The sequence below is a fragment of the Hypanus sabinus genome, chromosome 25, assembly GCF_030144855.1.
Source record: "Hypanus sabinus isolate sHypSab1 chromosome 25, sHypSab1.hap1, whole genome shotgun sequence".
Taxonomy (NCBI): domain Eukaryota; kingdom Metazoa; phylum Chordata; class Chondrichthyes; order Myliobatiformes; family Dasyatidae; genus Hypanus; species Hypanus sabinus.
In genome coordinates, this window is record NC_082730.1 from 36,475,292 (window position 1) to 36,493,110 (window position 17,819).

At 41.2% G+C, this 17,819-nt stretch overlaps 1 protein-coding gene across 1 annotated transcript in view; it reads left to right on the top strand.

Moving 5' to 3' along the window:
* The window catches only part of LOC132381175 (metabotropic glutamate receptor 4-like), a 1,091,809-nt gene that overhangs the window by 318,116 nt on the left and 755,874 nt on the right, over nucleotides 1-17,819 (top strand). The gene's annotated exons all lie outside the window — the stretch shown is intronic.

Consider the following 17,819-nt stretch of genomic DNA (forward strand, 5'->3'; position numbering starts at 1 on the left):
CTGATTAAAACTGTAATTAAATGAACATAGTTGTCAGATATTACTTTTCATTTTATAGTTAATCACATTGAATGTTACAAAATGAAACAGCTGAAACGGGAGAGTCTGTGTCTTTGGGATCCACTGGTAGGGCTGAACTCTATTGACTATGATTCAGGATCCAGACTTGAGCAATGGCTTTACCGCATTCTTCTCTCACACACAGTCCTTCAGGCAAAGTAAATGCATTGAATTCTATAAGGTTGTGTGAGATTCGGTAGTGTTTCATGTAGGTGTTTAATGAGAACCACCTGTCTCTGCATATATAGTTTTAATAGGCTCAGAGTAACCCAAAAGAAATCTATCTGAAAATTCCTTATGGTAATTTCTTAGAATGAAACATTGATATGATTCATACTTCAGCACAAATATAATAAACCAAAATGGCTTCAAGTTGACACTCTGTTTCACAGTGAATGAATATTGCAAAGTTGTTTTAGGAAATAGTGACGGATCTGGCAGGATCCTATACATCGATTAAAAAAAGGAATTATGACAATGAGGCGGTTCATGCACTACACAGTCATTGAGAGGAGAGATACAGCTCAAAAACATAAACACCAGAAGTTCTGCAGATTATGAAAATCCAGGGCAACACATGCCAAGTGCTGGAGGAACTCAGCAGGGTGGGCAGCATCTATAGAGAGGAATAAATAGTTGACATTTTGCCAAGATCCTTCATCAGAACTGGAAAGGAAGGGAGAAAAAGCCAGAATAAGAAGATGGGGGAGGGGAAGGAGTATAGCTGGGCAGCCGATAGGTGGAGTCAGGTGATGGGGAAGGTGGGTGGGTGGGGGAAAAAGGTAAAGGAGTGAAAAGCACAATACAGAAACAGGCAGTTTGGCCCTTCAAGTCCATGCTTACCAACAACCACCTATTTCCTTTATTTCTATATTAATCCTATTTTTTATTATCCTACTTTCATCGGCTTCACTCAGATTCTACCTCTCTATATACTGGGGGGAATTTACAGGGGACAATTAAGGAATCATGCTTTTGCGATACGGGAGGAAACCAGAATACCCGGAGGAAGAGAGAATATGTTCAAACTTCACACCAACAGCACAAGAGATTGAGATTGAGCCCACTTGTCCAACACTGTGAGGCAGTGGCTCATCTATTTGCATCAGTGAGGATGTAGTTAATAGTTCACGGCAGCAATATTGCAGAGATATGAAGAAAAATCCAACTGGAAGGGAGAGAGAATGTCATCAGTATTACCCTCAGAGGAATTCCCCTGCTCTGAAGGCAAATACCTCAGAGCTGGATCCAGTCTAATCAGACCAGTGGACCAGGGTGTGCAAAAATCCTTCCATTGTTTTGCTGCACTCAGCAGAACAGAGGATGTGAACCTTCTTGAGAGCGTGGGTCCAAACTGGCGATAATCTTCTAATAAAAAGATCTCTTGCGTGCCATGGTAATTCTGAGCAGAGATTATCATTGATTAATATTTCAGTCACGCTGCCAGTGGAACTGTAGTCTCTTCTTCCCCCACCGTCTCTCTGCCATCCCGTGTCTCTTAGGCCCCAACATCAGCTCTTGGGTACATGGGGACTCCATCTTTCTCCAATCCCACCTTCCCTGAACACTCCTACTCTCCTCAGCCACTAACAACACTCTTCCCCGTGATCCCAGCTCTCATCCGTGCCGGTTCTTCACAGTTCCCTCTGACCTTCCACCCTCTGAGGCAGAACGTTCTGTCCTCAGTAAGGGCCACACCTTTGTGCCCCTGTGCCCACTCCTCAGTGAGTTCCATGCCCTCCACGACACTGAGCTCTTCTTCCACCACCTCCGTCTCTGAGCCGACTTCTTTAGCAAGGATTCTCCAGCCTGCACCGCTGAAACCTTTTCCCACTTTCAACCCTCCTCCTCTTCCTGGACTCCTGCTGTTGCTTGCTGCCTGCTCTGGATCTTTTTCTCACTACCTGCTGATGAGACATCAACCTTCTCAGCTTTATCACTCCTCTCTTCAGTTTTTACCTCACTCCCTCTGAAGGCACTTCTCTCCATTCTGCCCACACTAATCCTAACCTCACCATCAAACCCGCAGATAACTGGGGAGTTGTAGTGGTCTGGCAGACTGATCCCTACATTACTGAGGCCAGGCTGCAACTCCCAGTCCCCTTCTCTTACTTGCCTCTTTGGCATGACCCCATTGGAGCACCAGGCCATTGTCTCCTGCACCATCACTGATCTTATTGATTCTGGGGCTCTTCCATCCACAGCCACCAACCACATAATTCCCTTACCCTATGCCTGCTGTTCCTACCTCCTCCCCAAGATTCATAAACCAGACTCTCCAGGTAGACACATTGATTCTCCCTGCTCTTGTTCCACTGAACGTGTGTCTGCATACCTTGTCTCCATTTTACCCTTCCTGGTTGAGTCCCCTCTTACCTATATCCATGACAATTCACATGCTCTTGATCTTTTTAAGTTCCCCTGGCCCTGATCATCTCATTTTCACAATGGATCTCCAGTCCCTATACGCCTCCATCCCCCATCAGGAGGGCCTTAAAGCTCTCCACTTCTTTCTGGACATCAGACCCACCCAGATACCCTCCATCGTCACTTTCCTCCTTCTGGTGGAATTGGTCTTCACCTTCAATAAATTCCCCTTCAGCTCCTCCCATTTCCTTCTGTAAACCACAGCTGTAGCCATGAGAACTCACATAGGTCGCAGCTAGGCCTGTCTTTTTGTGGAACAGTGCATGTTCCAGGCTGCTTCCTGCACCCATGCTGAACTTGTCTATTTCATCAACTTTGCCTCCAAATTCCACCCTGCTTTCAAATTAACTTGGTCTATTTCTGACATCTCTCTCCCCTTTCTCGATCTCTCTGTCTCCATCCCTGGAGACAGCTTATCTACTGATATCTTTTATAAACCCACTGGCTCTCACAGCTACCTAGACTATATCTCTTTCCACCCTGTAACTTGTAAAAATGCCATCCCCTTCTCTCCGTTCCTCCATTTCCATTGCATCTGCTCTCAGGATGACTTTTCATTCCAGAACAATGGTGATGTGCTCCTTCTTCAAAGAAATGAGATTTCCTTCCTCCATCATCAATGCTGCCCTCACCCACATCTCTTCCATTTTGCATACATCTGCCCTCACCTCATCCTCCCACCACCACAACAGGATAGGGTTCCTTTTATCCTCACCTAATACCACACCAGCCTCTCCATTGTAACTTCCATCACATCACAAAACTCCATAACTTCCACCATTTCAAATGGGATTCCACCAGCAAGCATTTCTTTCCCTACCCTCCATTTTCTGATTTCTGCGACTCCCTTGTCCACTCGTCCCTCCCCACTGAACTCCCTCCTGGTACTCATCCTTGCAAGCGAAACAAGTGCCACACCTGCCCTTATACCTCCTCCTTCACTACCATTCAGGGCCCAAAATAGTCCTTCCAGGTTAGGTGACACTTCACCTGCTGGTCCTGTGGGGTCACCTACTGAATCGAGTGATCCTGGCGTGCCCTCCTGTATACCAGTAAGACCCAATATAGATTGGGAGACCACTTTGCCAAGTCCCTATGTTCTATCCAGCAGGAAAAAGCACGATCTCCTGGTGGCCACCCATTTCACCTCTACTTCCCATTCCCAATCTGACATGTCAGTACATGACCTCTACTGCCACGATGACGCCACACAGGCTGAAGGAACAACACTTTATTTTCTGTTTGGGTAGTCTCAAACCTGTTGGTATGAACATTGATATCTTGAACTTCTGGTAGTTGCTCACCCCCTCCCACTTCATCATTTCCCATACCTGTTTCTCTTTCTCACCTTATCTCCTTACCTACCCATCACCTCCCTCTGGTGCTCCATCCCCTTCCTTTTCTTCCATGGTCTTTCAACTTCTCCTATCAGATTCTCCCTTTTCCAGTTCTTTATCTCTTTCATCAATCAACTTCCCAGCTCTCTACTTAACCACCTCCCTTCTCCTGGTTTCACCTGTCATCAGCCACCTTGTACTTCCTCCCATCCCCTCAACTTCTCCCCTTCCTTTCAAGCCTGATGAAGGGTTTCAGGCCAAAAGGTCAACTGTTTACTCTTTTCCACAGATGCTGCCTGGCCTGTTGAGTCCCTCCAGCATTTTGTGTGTGTTGTTCTTTCACCATTTTTCATTCAACTCATTAGTCAACAGATTTTTGCCTCCAAATAGTCATGCTTTAGAAATCAATCAATTGTGTTCCAAAACAATGCCAATCAAACCACTGCAAATTTTCCAAATTTATTTTGTCTTGTGTTATGTTGTCTGCATACTTCACAAATTTTGCAATTTCATCAAATCATCTGAACTGTGTAAATCTTAAAGAAAACCGTTCAGTTGTTGAACCAATGATGCTCAAAAAATGCATTGCAGGGCTCGGAATGTCTGTACTATAACAAATGACAGAAGAAAATTTATAAGCAGAGTGAAACCAATTTCAACTGGCCCAACTATTTTCATTCCAAATAGCGATGTTCTCTTAAATAATGCATTGTTGATCAGAAAAGGCATACATATTTGTAAATGGTAGATGACACCATGTACCATATTGGGTAGGAATAAAAAAGGTGTGGTTTGCACGTACCCAAAGTGGACATTATCACTTTGCATTTGAAATAATGGATGCAGCTTCCTTCAGCTCGCAGTGCAACCAAGTTTACTCATCTCTCCGCTGAACTAAGGCTGTAGCCTGCAGCTAATAGGCTGCTGAATCAGGTACAGGGATGCCTGGCTTTGAGTCTGTGACTCACTTTCATGAACTTCAGTTCTAAATACTATTTGTTTACATCTATGGTTTGCACGATTTGTTTTTGCTCTCTTCGCACTGGATGTTTGACGGTGTTCTTTTATTTTAAGGGGTTTCTTTGCTTTGTGACTGCCTGTAAGGAGATGACTCTCAAGATTGTATAAAGTATACATACTTTGATGATAAATATACTTTGAACTTTCACTCCCTTGGAAAGACTGATTTCACTTTGAAGTCCCACGTATGGGCTGCTGTATATAAAAATACCCCTAAAATTCTCCCACTTCTGACATTTATCGCAGATCACCATTTTAAAAAGTCTTGGGCCATAAGTATTAGAATACCACAGGCTTTGCCATTCAAGTGTAAAGTAAGTTTTAATTGTCCAGAATAATGTGTAGTGTAAAGTGAAAGTAGGTCAGAAACCATCTTCCATTGACATTATGAAGGAAGGTCACAGTCCTCTGAAAAAAAATGTAATTTTTAAACAAATAAAGCAGAGGTTTTCAAAATATAATTACCTCAAATCAGAAAAAGAGACCTGGAATATATTTTAAATTATGCTTTAGAAATTCCCATTCTCATTGCTGAAATAACATTGCAGGAAATTTTAATGGCTTATCAAACCTTTCAGGGCACTTTAGATGGGAACGTCCTTACATTATTCTGACACTGTGATCATTATAAAATATGTGTATTGAAGGATATCATTAATCATGTCAAAGTCCTTTGGGTGCTGTGGATTATAATAAATGCTGAGTTAGATCAAAGTTAACAATGCAAATGGCTAAAATATCTCTTATTTTAAATTAACACACTTATTCAAGAATTGGATGTCATTGAAATAGTGTTTGCAGATTAATTGACTTTGAGACTACTCTAGTCCACTGAGTACTTTTGCTTTTGATTAATTAAAATCGAAGAACATTAGGCTAGAGATTCACCAGTGCTCCTAGTGGCCTGTTAATCGGCCATTACATGGTAGACTGATATCTGCTTTTGTCGTCGGTTTGCCATATAAAATTTCAATTGCACCAAAAGCCAAAGGAACAGAGCATTTTGGAAAAATCCTTAAGCAGCGGTCCTTAGGAGGTGAATAGTGCCCTGATTCAGGCTTGGAGGAAGACAACTGAGGAGCATAAACTAAGAGAGGGGAGATGAGGCCATGGAGAAGCACAGGTGAGTAGTTTTAACACATTTGTATCTGATGGCAATGGGGGAAGGTAAGTATTTGAATTTTTTTTTTCTTTTATTACACTATTTTACTAATCAGTCTATGGTTTTGGCACTTTTAATGGAAATTAGTTAACTAAGAGATTCTGCTGATTCTGGAAATCCAGAGTAAAATACACAAAATACTATAGGAACTCTCTAGATCAGACAGCGTGTATGGAGAGGAATAAAGCGTTGACGTTTCAGGCTGAGACCCTTCATCAGAACGTAGGGTCCCGATCAACGGTCTCAGCCTGAAATGTTGGCTCTTTATTCCTCTCCATAGATGCTGTCTGACATGCAGAGTCCCTCCAGTATTTTGTGTGTGTTATAATGGAAATTAGTTTTTTTCTTAATAGCATTTCTAATAGATTTCAATGCTCCTGGGACATATTACAGGCTCCCTGTTGTTCCCCTGAAAATTACATGCTCTGAGACCTCACTGGATGATGTCCAAACATGGCAGGTGATCTACTTCTGGCTCAGTTTTGCACAGTCAAGCTGAGTTCAACATAATCCAACACTGCAATTTCTGGATAACTGTCTAGAGTGAGAGGTGGGGCAGAAGCTGTTAGTGTTTCCATTTCTCTAATACGACAGTGGCTTTTGGTTAAGGCTCAATGCAAAGCCTTACCTTGGTCTGAAGATTCTGGGCTCAAATTCACTACAGAGTCTTAAACACAGGCAGATAATTCAGTAACATGAGAAAATCTGCAGATGTTGGAAATCCAAAGCAACACACTCAAAATGCTGGAGGAACTCAGCAGGTCAGGCAGCATTTATGGAAATGAATAAACAATTGTTGTTTCAGACCAAAACCCTTCTTCAGGAATGGAAAGGAAGGGGGATGATGCCAGAATAAAGAAGTGGGAGAAGGGAGGGAAGGGGGATAGCTAGAATGTAGTAAGTGAAGCCAGATGGGTAGGAAAATAAAGGGCTGGAGAGGAAAGAATCTGATTGGAGAGGAGACCAGACCATACAAGAAAGTGAAGGAGGAGGGGACCCAGGAGGAGGTGATAGGCAGGTGAGAAGAGATAACAGGCCAGAGTGGGGAGTAGAAGAGGGAAGGTAGAGGGAATTATTTTTTACCAGAAGGAAAAATCGATATTCATGCCATCAGGTTGGAGGCTACCAGATGGAATGCAAGGTGTTGCTCCTCCACCCTGAGGGTGGCCTCATCGTGGAAAAAGAGGAGGCCATGGACCGGCATACGAGGACTCAACAAAGCAGTCCCTCAATTTATGGCAGGTCTCACCAATGTACAGGAGGCTGCATTGAGAACACTGGACACTACCGACAAACCCAGCAGAGTCACCGGTGAAGTATTGACTCACCTGGAAGGACTGTTTGGGGCCCTGAATGGAGGTGAGGGCTGAGTTGTATGGACAGTATAGCATTTTGGCCACTGGCAGGGATAACTGCTAGGGAAGGGAGGGGGTAATTGAATGGATAAAAAAACATGAAGGGGGGCATACCCTACAGATATCTGAGAGAGGAAAGTAAAGGTATGCTTGGTGTTAAGATCCTTTTGGAGGTGGTGAAAGTCAAGGAGGATGATGCGTTGGATGTGGTGGCATCTATGGTAGAGGAAGCAAAACTCCATTCTTTGAAGTGAGAGGACATCTCTGATGTCTTGGAAAGGAAAGCCACATCCTGGGAATTGATGCAGCTGAGATGAAGGAACTGAGAAAAGGGAGTAGCGCTTTTACAGGAGATGGTATATAACTGTGGGAATCAGTAGCGGGGAGTGTGGTTTGTCTGCTCCTTCCTGAAGTCCACAGTAATTTCCTTGGTCTTCTCCATGGTCAGGATTATGTTGTTCTTCTCACAATATAAATACTGTCATAACATCAGATACAGTTACACCTGACAATTTTCTCTTGTTTAGTGTGGAAAGCAGTTTCTATCCTCAGGCTTCTGAATTCCCTGCTGTGTTATATTTAAAGAGTCACTGGTTAATCTGTTCTATACCTTACAATATTGAATTTATGCCCTTTAATTTGTTATTTATGTGTGATTCATCTGTAGATTTTATCCTTACCTTCATAAGTTATCATGTGTAATGTGTTGTGTACTACTTTGCTTTACACCAAGGTTCAGAGAACTGCTGTTTCATTTCTATATATATATATGTTATATGATTATATTTTCATATACATGTAATTACATAGTTATATGATAATAAACTTGACATGACAAATGTACATTGTGGGCTGTTAAACACTTAAAAGGTTCTGAGGTCAAAGATGTTCAAGTTATTCTCCTGTTAAGGAGAAGACAATATCACAAATTCCCAAGGACCATTTTGAGTCATATGAGCAAAATGGTGTTTAAAATAAGAACAAAAATTGCAGTTCGGTAATTTAGTCGGCAACTGTGATGTGTCACAAGTTTATAGTGAATGACTGAATCTGGGGGCAACTGATGCAATTGAGCGATGGGGGGGGGGGTGATAAAAGGGCTCAGGGTAGGAATACTGTGAAAATCAGTGGTTCATGCCAGTGTGGAATCAGCTTGTTGAAGGATTTATTCATCTGAAAAAGAATCTAGTGCTTTCCCGGTATACTTAACGAATAAACTCTTCTTGGTCTTCCATCCGGGTACAAGTTTCGATTATCATACAGAGTTTGTCATCAAAAAGTCAGTTATAATTGATATTTTTACCTGGCTGGATGCCCAAAAAGGGTTTGATTTGTTGATGACTTTCTATGACTGTAACTCTGCGGCAGAGGGAAATTAAGATGGTGTGGATGTGGTTCACATTCCAATCGACCTCTTGAGTGTTTTGCAATTAGAGGATTGAGAATGCCTGGATTGGCTATTTTGAAGTCATGTGTCAATGGAAGTTGTGCTTCACAGCAAATGAGAACTAGTTGCCTGTGCACACAAAGAAATAAGAGTTATTTGTGGTGCATCCTCAATATGGAAGTCATTTGTATTTAGCAGAAACAGGAAGAGATGGTGAATGAAGGAAAAGTACAAGGTAATAGATGCCTCAAAATGGGAAAGCACAGCATCATGATAAACACAAGAGGTGCTGCAGATGTTAGAAACTCAGTAACACACACAAAATGCTGATGGAACTCAGCAGGCCAGCCAATACCTTATGGAAAGGAATAAACAGTCAATGTTTTGGGCTGAGACCCTTCATCTGAACTAGAATGGATCGTCTCCAATCCTGATGAAGGGTCTAGGCCTAAAATGTTGACTGTTTAGTCCTCTCCATAGATGCTGCCTGAGCTGCTGAAGTTCTTCTGCATTTTGTCTGTGCATCATGTTAATGTGCAGGATGTGATTCAATTTCAACAATAATTCAAAATGGAAAAATCGGGGACTTACTCTGAACAAGGTCTGTGATTTGGCTCTTGGATAGCTATGCAGGGAGCAGCTTTTGTCATTTGCAATGGGGCACAAGGATGTGACCATTTACAGGATCCAGAATTCAGCATGGCCATGGAGCAGTCACACAGAAGATGATCTTCATGATACACGTGAGGCTGCTTAGATTCTGCTGCTGGTAATCTATGCGTTAAAGGTCATTTTACCTAACCAATTAATCAGGTTCATATTGAATCTCTGTCCTCAGCAAGTGATCACCCCAATACAGCCAATTTCCCAGCCCTTTTCCCTCAAAAACAATAGAATTTACCTTACTTTACCTGCTGCAGCCTTGATCTCTGACCTTTCCACCCAGATACTGCTCTTACAATGTTTCTTCACTCCTTCACTTCCAAACTATCAACTTTACAATTGATCCTAGTAATGCCTGGCTCTTCACATCTTTAATTACTCTGACTCAACCCCTCTCAACCTCCTTATAATCCCCAACCATATGACCCTACACTCTGCTAACCAGTGGCTCTCTTTATCCTGAGTAAAGGGATAGATAGACAGACAGCCAGGCACAAAAGCAAAATTTAGCTAATTTCTTACATACAGTATATTACGCATACTCACGTGCATGCAGACACATTTGTAAATCTACAATAGCAATTAAACAGCTATTCTTGAACCCTGTGACCTCAATTTCCCAATGTAAAGTCCTCACTGAATCAATGGTTTGAGGTCAAGCAGATATGTATCAATTTCTTTACATTTAGCTTTTCATTTAATTGTTGAGCTGTTTTCCCAGTATTACATTTGCAGTTTGCTATATTTTATTAGTTTGAATTGTTTACTGAATTAAGCCCTTACTGTGTGTTACTATACAGCTTTAAAATGACAACTGACACACCTGCTACCATGCACTCTTCTTGTTCAGACTATTTTGTGCTTCAGTTTATGGAATTGCAGAGATTACTAAAGGTCTTGCAGCAGAAAAGAGACTTTCAATTGTAACTGGATTTTTCAGTAAATTCTGGAGTTGAATTGTTCAATAGCAATATATGGTGTCTAAGAGGCAATCACTGAAAGAGTCAGGCTTATTAATGGATGCTTAGAAATTCAGACATACCATCCAGAAACGCAGCAATTTAATTGTACTGTATTTGCAACAGTGCAATGGCCACTACACTTGAAAAGCATTTTGTTAATCACTTCGAGGCTCAAGCACCTTAGTCTCTTTACCTCAAAGCAAAGTAGATAAGCTGACAGGTCAGCAGAGTAAAGAGGGTGAGAAAGAGTCCCCATTAGATTTTAATAGCTAAGCAGATTCAAGAGGAATCAGAAATGTGAATTCAAACTCTACTAGACTGAGTGTATTAGGCTTCTTTAAGTAAGATTAGATAGCTACAAATATAATGTGCTGAGAGAGTGGGGAGGGTTTAGCCCCAATGAGCCGTGGAGCAGACTTAATTGTCTAGTTGGCCTCTACCTGTCTGTAAATATTTTGATAAAATATTCCTTGTGAAACAAACCATGGCTAAAATTGAATGCATTTCCCCCCACTTATTTTCTGTTTTTGTAGAAAAATAAAAATCATATGCATGTGTGGGTTTCATGCCAAGTTATATCCATCCAATTCATCAGTCTAGTTCTCTGTTTCAGCATACATTGACTTTTCCCTTCTACATGAATTACAAACAGTTAGGATGCAGGAAATTGCTTTGGACAGCATCCTAGAGAACTCTCTCTCCTTCCCTACTCCCTCCATCTCTCCTATGCGAATGCATTAAAAGACTGTAGAGCTTTAAAGGCATGTAAATAAGAGAAATGGGAAGCTATCTTGTATGGAGATATTAAATCCCAAGCTTTCTGTTTATGTCTCAGCATTCCTGATATTTGTCTACAGTCATAAGATTTAAGCAGCAAATCTGCAGAATACAGACCTCTGCAGTGAGGGCAAAAACTCTTTAACCGTCTGAAGCTGTATCCCATCACCAAGAAGCAGAGCAGGGCAGAGCCTGGGTGTTTTGTTGTTTGCACAGAACCAAGTTAAGGCAGCACAGTTAGAGCACTGTTCTCAACCCACAGAGGAAAAAAAGGCCTGAAAAATACATTCTATATTCTAAATGTATGTTGTACCTCAACATACAGGGAAAGTTACTGGAGAACTTAAGTTTCTTTTTATTTTCACCCCTCTTCGCCTCTTCACTAATTGCCAGATAATTTGTCCAATAATCAAGCAAAAACTTTTTCCAAAAGATTAGATAGACTGAAGGGCCTTTTTCTGTGCTGTAGTATTCTAGGTTCTAGACCTGAAACCACAAGCTTCTGGCTCTGTTATATATGATGTTCCATTCCCTGTTTGAATCACCAGGTTGTAGAAGGCTTTCGGCCAGCTGCTGTTCTTGGACTATAGTTCAGCATTCAACACCATAATTCCATCCAGGCTCGACAAGAAGCTCAGAGACCTCAGCCTTGACCCTGCCTTGTGCAGCTGGATCCTGGACTTCCTGTCAGATCACCGGCAGGTGGTAAGAGTGGGCTCCCTCACCTTCACCCCTGTGACTCACAACACAGGAACTCTCAGGGCTGTGTGCGAAATCCTCTCCTTTACTCGTTGCAGACTTGTGACTGCGTTGCCACCCACAGCTCTAAACTGCTAATTAAATTTGCTGATGACACTACATTGATTGGCCTAATCTCAGACAATAATGAGGCAGCTTACAGGGAAGAAGTCATCTCTCTGACACAGCAATGTCAAGAAAACGACCTTTCCTGCAATGTCGCAAAAACAAAGGAACTGGTTGTGGATTACGGGAGGAATGGAGTCGGGCTTTTGACAGCAATGGATCTGGTGTTGAGAGGGTCAACAGCTTTAAGTTCCTGGCATCCACATCATCGACGATCTTAAAGCTATTTACCCTCTCACCCCCAGGCAGTGCCTCTTTCACCTGAGACGGTTGAAGAAGGTTTGGTATGGGCCCTCAAATTTTAAGAACTTCCTTCAGGGGCACAACTGAGAGCATCCTGACTGGCTGCATTACTACCTGGTATGGGAACCGTACCTCCCTTAATCACAGTATTCTGCAGAAAGTGGTGGGGACAGCTCAGTGCATCTGTAGTTGTGAACTTCCCATGATTCAGGACATTTACAAAGACGGGTGTGAGAAAAGGGCCCGAAGGATCATTGGGGACCCGAGTCACCCCAACCACAATCTATTCCAGCTGCTACTAACCCGAAAGTGGTACCTCAGCATAAAACCTGGGACCAACAGGCTCCGGGACAGCTTCTTCCACCAGGCCATCAGACTGATTAACTCACAGTGATGTGAGTGTATTTCTATGTTACATTGACTGTTCTATTTATTATAAATTACGATGATTGCACGTTGCACACTTAGACAGAGACATAATGCAAAGATTTTTACTTCTTATATATGTGAAGGATGTAAGAAATAAAGTCAATTCAATTCAATACTGGAAGATGGGATTGACACTGTCTAGCATGGACTGAAATGCTGGATTGTATTAGGACATGGGTTATATAGTCCCAGTTCTGGAGATTGTAGTGCATGATTTGTAATGAATTCCATCTGAAATGCACCCTAAATTCCTGTTTATTGTCTGCACCCACTAACTCAGTAGAGTTAAAGGTGCTATTTCCATCCTTTGCAAAGTGCATAAAGTGCATGGGACTCATTCCAGACATTGTAAAAGTTAACAGGCCCTTTTGAAATGCCTTCACAATAGAGTTTTCCATCCTTACTCTTCCCTTCTGTAAAGGTTATATTCTATCTGGGTAGCCTTATATCTGATGGCATGAATATTGATTTCCTCTAACTTTTGGTAACTACCCCCCCCCCCCCCCAACCTCTCTCTTATTCCATTCCACATTCTGGTTTCCCTCTTCTCTCCTCATCGCCTACCCATCACCTCTCTTTGGTGCTATTCCTCCTTCCCTTTCTCTCATGACCCACTCTCTCTCCTATCTGATTCCTTCTTCAGCTTTTACAGTTTCCACATATCATCCCCTTCCCCCGTCCAACCACCTTCCCCCTCACTTGGCTTTACCTATTACCTCCAGCCAGCGCCCCTCACCTTCTGATTCTGGCATTTTCTCCTTTCCTTTCCAATCCTGAAGAAGGGCCTCAGCCCAAAACATTGATTGTTTATTCATTTCCATAGATGCTGCCTGACCTGCTGAGTTTTTCCAGCATTTTCAGTGTGTTAATCTGGTTGTTCAGTGTCTGTTCTGGTTATTATACTGGATCTGATCTCTAGGATAGGTGAAAACATTGGCATTCTCCAATTGTTTTTATGTATTTTAAGGCATCCAAAATTTCCTTCATCTTCCCCCTTCAGGTTTCACCTATCACTTTGTATTACTCTCTCCCCCACCCCACCTTTTAAATCTACTCCTCAGCTTTCTTTCTCCAGTCCTGCCAAAGGGTTTAGGCCAGAAATGTTGACTGTACCTTTTTGCATAGATGCTGCCTGGCCTGGTGAGTTTCTCCAGCATTTTGTGTGTGCTGCTCAGATCTTAAAACTTTCTCTTGTTTGTGAGGAGAGAGAGGGTGCTAGTTTTAAGGTACTGGATTGGACTGCTCGCATGAAATGAGTAAAGTCCAAGCCTATTGGTGTAAAGACTTAATGGGTTTTAAACAATTATCTTGTGTTACCTGTATTCCAGCTGAACAAAACAATGGAACCATGAAGAAGGACATTAAATATTGATTTTTCTGAAACAAGTTGCCTCCCTGTTGATGCTGCTTCAAAATAATTGATTCTATATATACATAAATTAAAATGATGATATTTCCTAATGATCCACATCTTAAAATAAAAACTAAATTAATCATTAATTAAACTGAAGAATAATTATGAAAATATATTGCTTTTAAAGTCCTCTTATTGGAAGGTTTAATGCCAATAAAAGGAATGATTGTATGCAATAGATATCAGTAGAACTCTAAAAGGAGATTAATCTGTGATATTGATTCAGCAGTCATCAAAGAAATAGCACCTTTAGATCTATACATAAACCATGCATTAAATTTCACTAATGTTTACTGATATTGCAAAGAACTTATGGAATGTTTTAAATATTCCCAGTGGGCAGGACTGTGGAGAGCATTAGGCTACAAAAGTTTGAAACCTGTTCCTGATCTGATCACCTCAAATGTTGGTGAAGGTAAATTGCGAGTGAGCTACTCACCTTTCCTGAGCAATGGGTCAACTGTGCAAATATGCTAATGAATGTCGTATGGCTCAATGCCTTTTATGTTCTGAAAGGGAGAATAAAACTACACCTGTGTGCATCTCTGCAGTGTCTGGTGACCCTGTGATCTCTGTCTTGGAGGCCGACATCAGAACATCCTTCGAGAGGCTGAACACTTGCAGGGGTTCAGGCCCTGATGGTGCACCTGGCAGGGCATTGAAAACCTTTGCCAACCACCTGGCGGAAGTGTTCAAGGACACCTTCAATCATTCACTTCTGCAGTTGAAGTTTCCCATTTGCTTCAAAAGGGCAACAATCCCATGACAGTACCTATGAAGAAAGGGGAGAACTGCCTCAATGACTATAGACCAGTTTCAGTCACATCTACTGTGATGAAGAGGTTGGTCATAGCCAGAACCAACCCTTGCCTAACTAAGGACCTGGCCCTGCTGCAATTTGCCTTTTGCAACAGCAGATGCAATCTCACAATCAGTGTGATTGGTGGAAAGGATAAGCAATTTCAAGTTCCTGGGTGTTAATTTCTCTGAAAATCTACTCTGGACCCAAATATACAGATGCAGTTACAAAGAAGCCACAACAACAGGTATATTTCATCAGGAGCTAGAGGAGACTTGGTATGAAACCAAAGACTCTCGCAACTTTCTACGGATGTACTGGGGAAAATGCTCTAATTGGTTAGCTCACTGCGTGGTATGGAGGAGTGACTGCTCAGGATTGGAGGAAGCTGCAAGAAGTTGCAAACTCAGGCAGTTTCATCATGGGCACCAGCCCCCCCAACATCGAGTGCATCTTCAAAAGGCGATGCCTCAAAATGGCAGCATCCATCATTATGAACCCCCATCACCCAAGACGCGCCATCTTTTCATTGCTACCATCAAGGAGCCTGGAGACACTCACTCAATGCTTTAGGAACAGCTTCTTCCCTTCCGCCTTCACGTTTCTGAGTGCACAATGAACCCATGTGCCTACCTCAATATCTTTTGCCCTCTTTTTGCAATTTCATTTTTAAGAATATATTTGTAATTTATAGATTTTTAATTATGTATTGCAAAGTACTGCGGCAGCAAAACAACAAGTTGCAGAGCTTATGCCAATGATATTAAACCTGATTCTGATTCTAAGCTGCCATTAAATGTTTAAATTAGAGAAACCCAACAGCTCCCTGAAAACTTGACGATTAATGAGAAACAAGAGTAAATGTTCAGGCATGAAGCCAAGTTAAAGAAATATTAGGAGAGGTTGTTGTATACTTTTAGGAATGGTTTGAGAGATATTTTTGTGCTCAGCATCTTTGCAATTGGAGGCCCAGCCAACTGTGGTGGAGTGGTTAAAATCAGGAATGCAGAACACAAAGTGTGCAGAATTGTAGAAATGAATAAAGAAGGTTACTGAGACAGGAAAAGGTGAAGAAAATAAGGGATTTGAAATGAAGTATTTTGGTAAAGGTCTAGCAGGACAAGGATATTCTATTTTATGCTGTGCCTATCCAAAACCCAGGCAACTTGTGGTTATGATCTTTCAGGTGCAAATACATGGATGTACATCAGCCAGCTGCACAAGGAAAGATGGGCACATTCATTGCTATTCCTTAAAACTTTGCTTCACCATTGGAACAGAAAGAGGGAATTTTTCAAAGAAGAAGAATCAAACTGATGTTGCCACAAGACTGGTTTCCTCATTATCCAATTTCCCTAAATTGCTGTGTTAATCCCAAATTTGTTCAGACCTGTTTTGAGGATCTTTAGTTTGTTTTTCCTTTTGAATTCCATGAGTTTTCTGGGAAAATACAACTTGCTAGAGTAGTATTCCACGAACTTGTACACATAGTGATAACTGGAGTGTTCATTGACCACGTCCTGAAAATAGTAGCGTTAGCTTTGAACAGGACACTGGCACTTGTGTCATGGTCTTCTCATTTCTTTATAAAAGTTTGCCAAAGATGTTGCTGATGATTTGAAGATCCTTGATGATTTGACTTACAAAACCTCAAAACTGACCATGGCTTTGCATATAGATTGTTTGTTTGGGAGCTGAGGGTGATGATTGTTCACACTTCCCATAGGGAGAAATTGCATACTAATCCATAATTATCTTCATCAATATTTTCTTTGCACAGATGTAGAAAAATATTTTGTTAGAGACAGATTTTAAATTGTGGGGAAAGAACATTAGAAAATATAGGACTTTGGGATCTGTGGAATGCTGTTGATGAAAATTGATGGAAAGTCTACAACTGTTACTACTTGGGGTATTACAGGTTTGCAAGAATAAGAGATCAAAGGCTTTCATACTAGGGTACTGGAAAGGTAACAATAATGTGGGCAAAAGTTTTACCTCATGTTTAAAGAAGCCAATTGACTGTTGACATTCTCTTTTGCTATTGGTTAGGAAGAATAATATACACGAAGACAGAATGGCTCCATGTCTATATCATTGGATAAGGCATCCAGTTGCTCACTTGGTTTCTCTTGCAGAACAAAGGGAAAACACATTCAATATTTATATAAAAGTGTACTGTACTTTTACTTTTGGTAATAGATACAAGAAGGTAAGAACATTACAACAGCGCTGTAAACTTTCCCAAGCCTCACCAATGGTCAACAGAGATGGATTCTAAGCTGCTGCATTATTTTCCTCAGTTAGAATTTCAAAGCTTTTCAAGAAAACATAAATAATTTGTGAGCTAATAGCATCAGAACTGCCCAATTTCATTAGTTCAATAAATATATTGATGCTGCACCCTGCAATATGTTACCTTTCAGCCCTTTGCACTGACTGTTTATGACTACATTTACTTAAACTCCTCTAAAAACAGAAAACCAAATGGATTTCTTATGCTGCATGCTTGCAAGCTAGAGATGTCACATGTTCCCCAATAAACAATTCTATAAGGTAAACAATTATTTTCTCGTGCTTGGAGATGTCCTGATTTTTCCAACAATATTCTGGCAATGAAGCTAAATATTAATTGGGTTTCCATATTATATTTGTGCTTTGTTTAAATGTTTCAGAAATACAGGGATCAACAATTTGCACAGGGATCAACTATTTTCATTGTGGTGAAAAAATCAGCTTCCTACGCTTCGAAAATGAAATCGAGGTATTATTAGTATCTGTGCTCTTTTCCTTGCGCTTTGACATGAGAGCATATTTTAAAAATTTTATCACCAGTAGTATTTTGAATCAAAATTATATTTTTTCTGCATTCATTCATTCTTTTACAAAATATCTGGTTTTTCAAGGTTTTGTATGAATA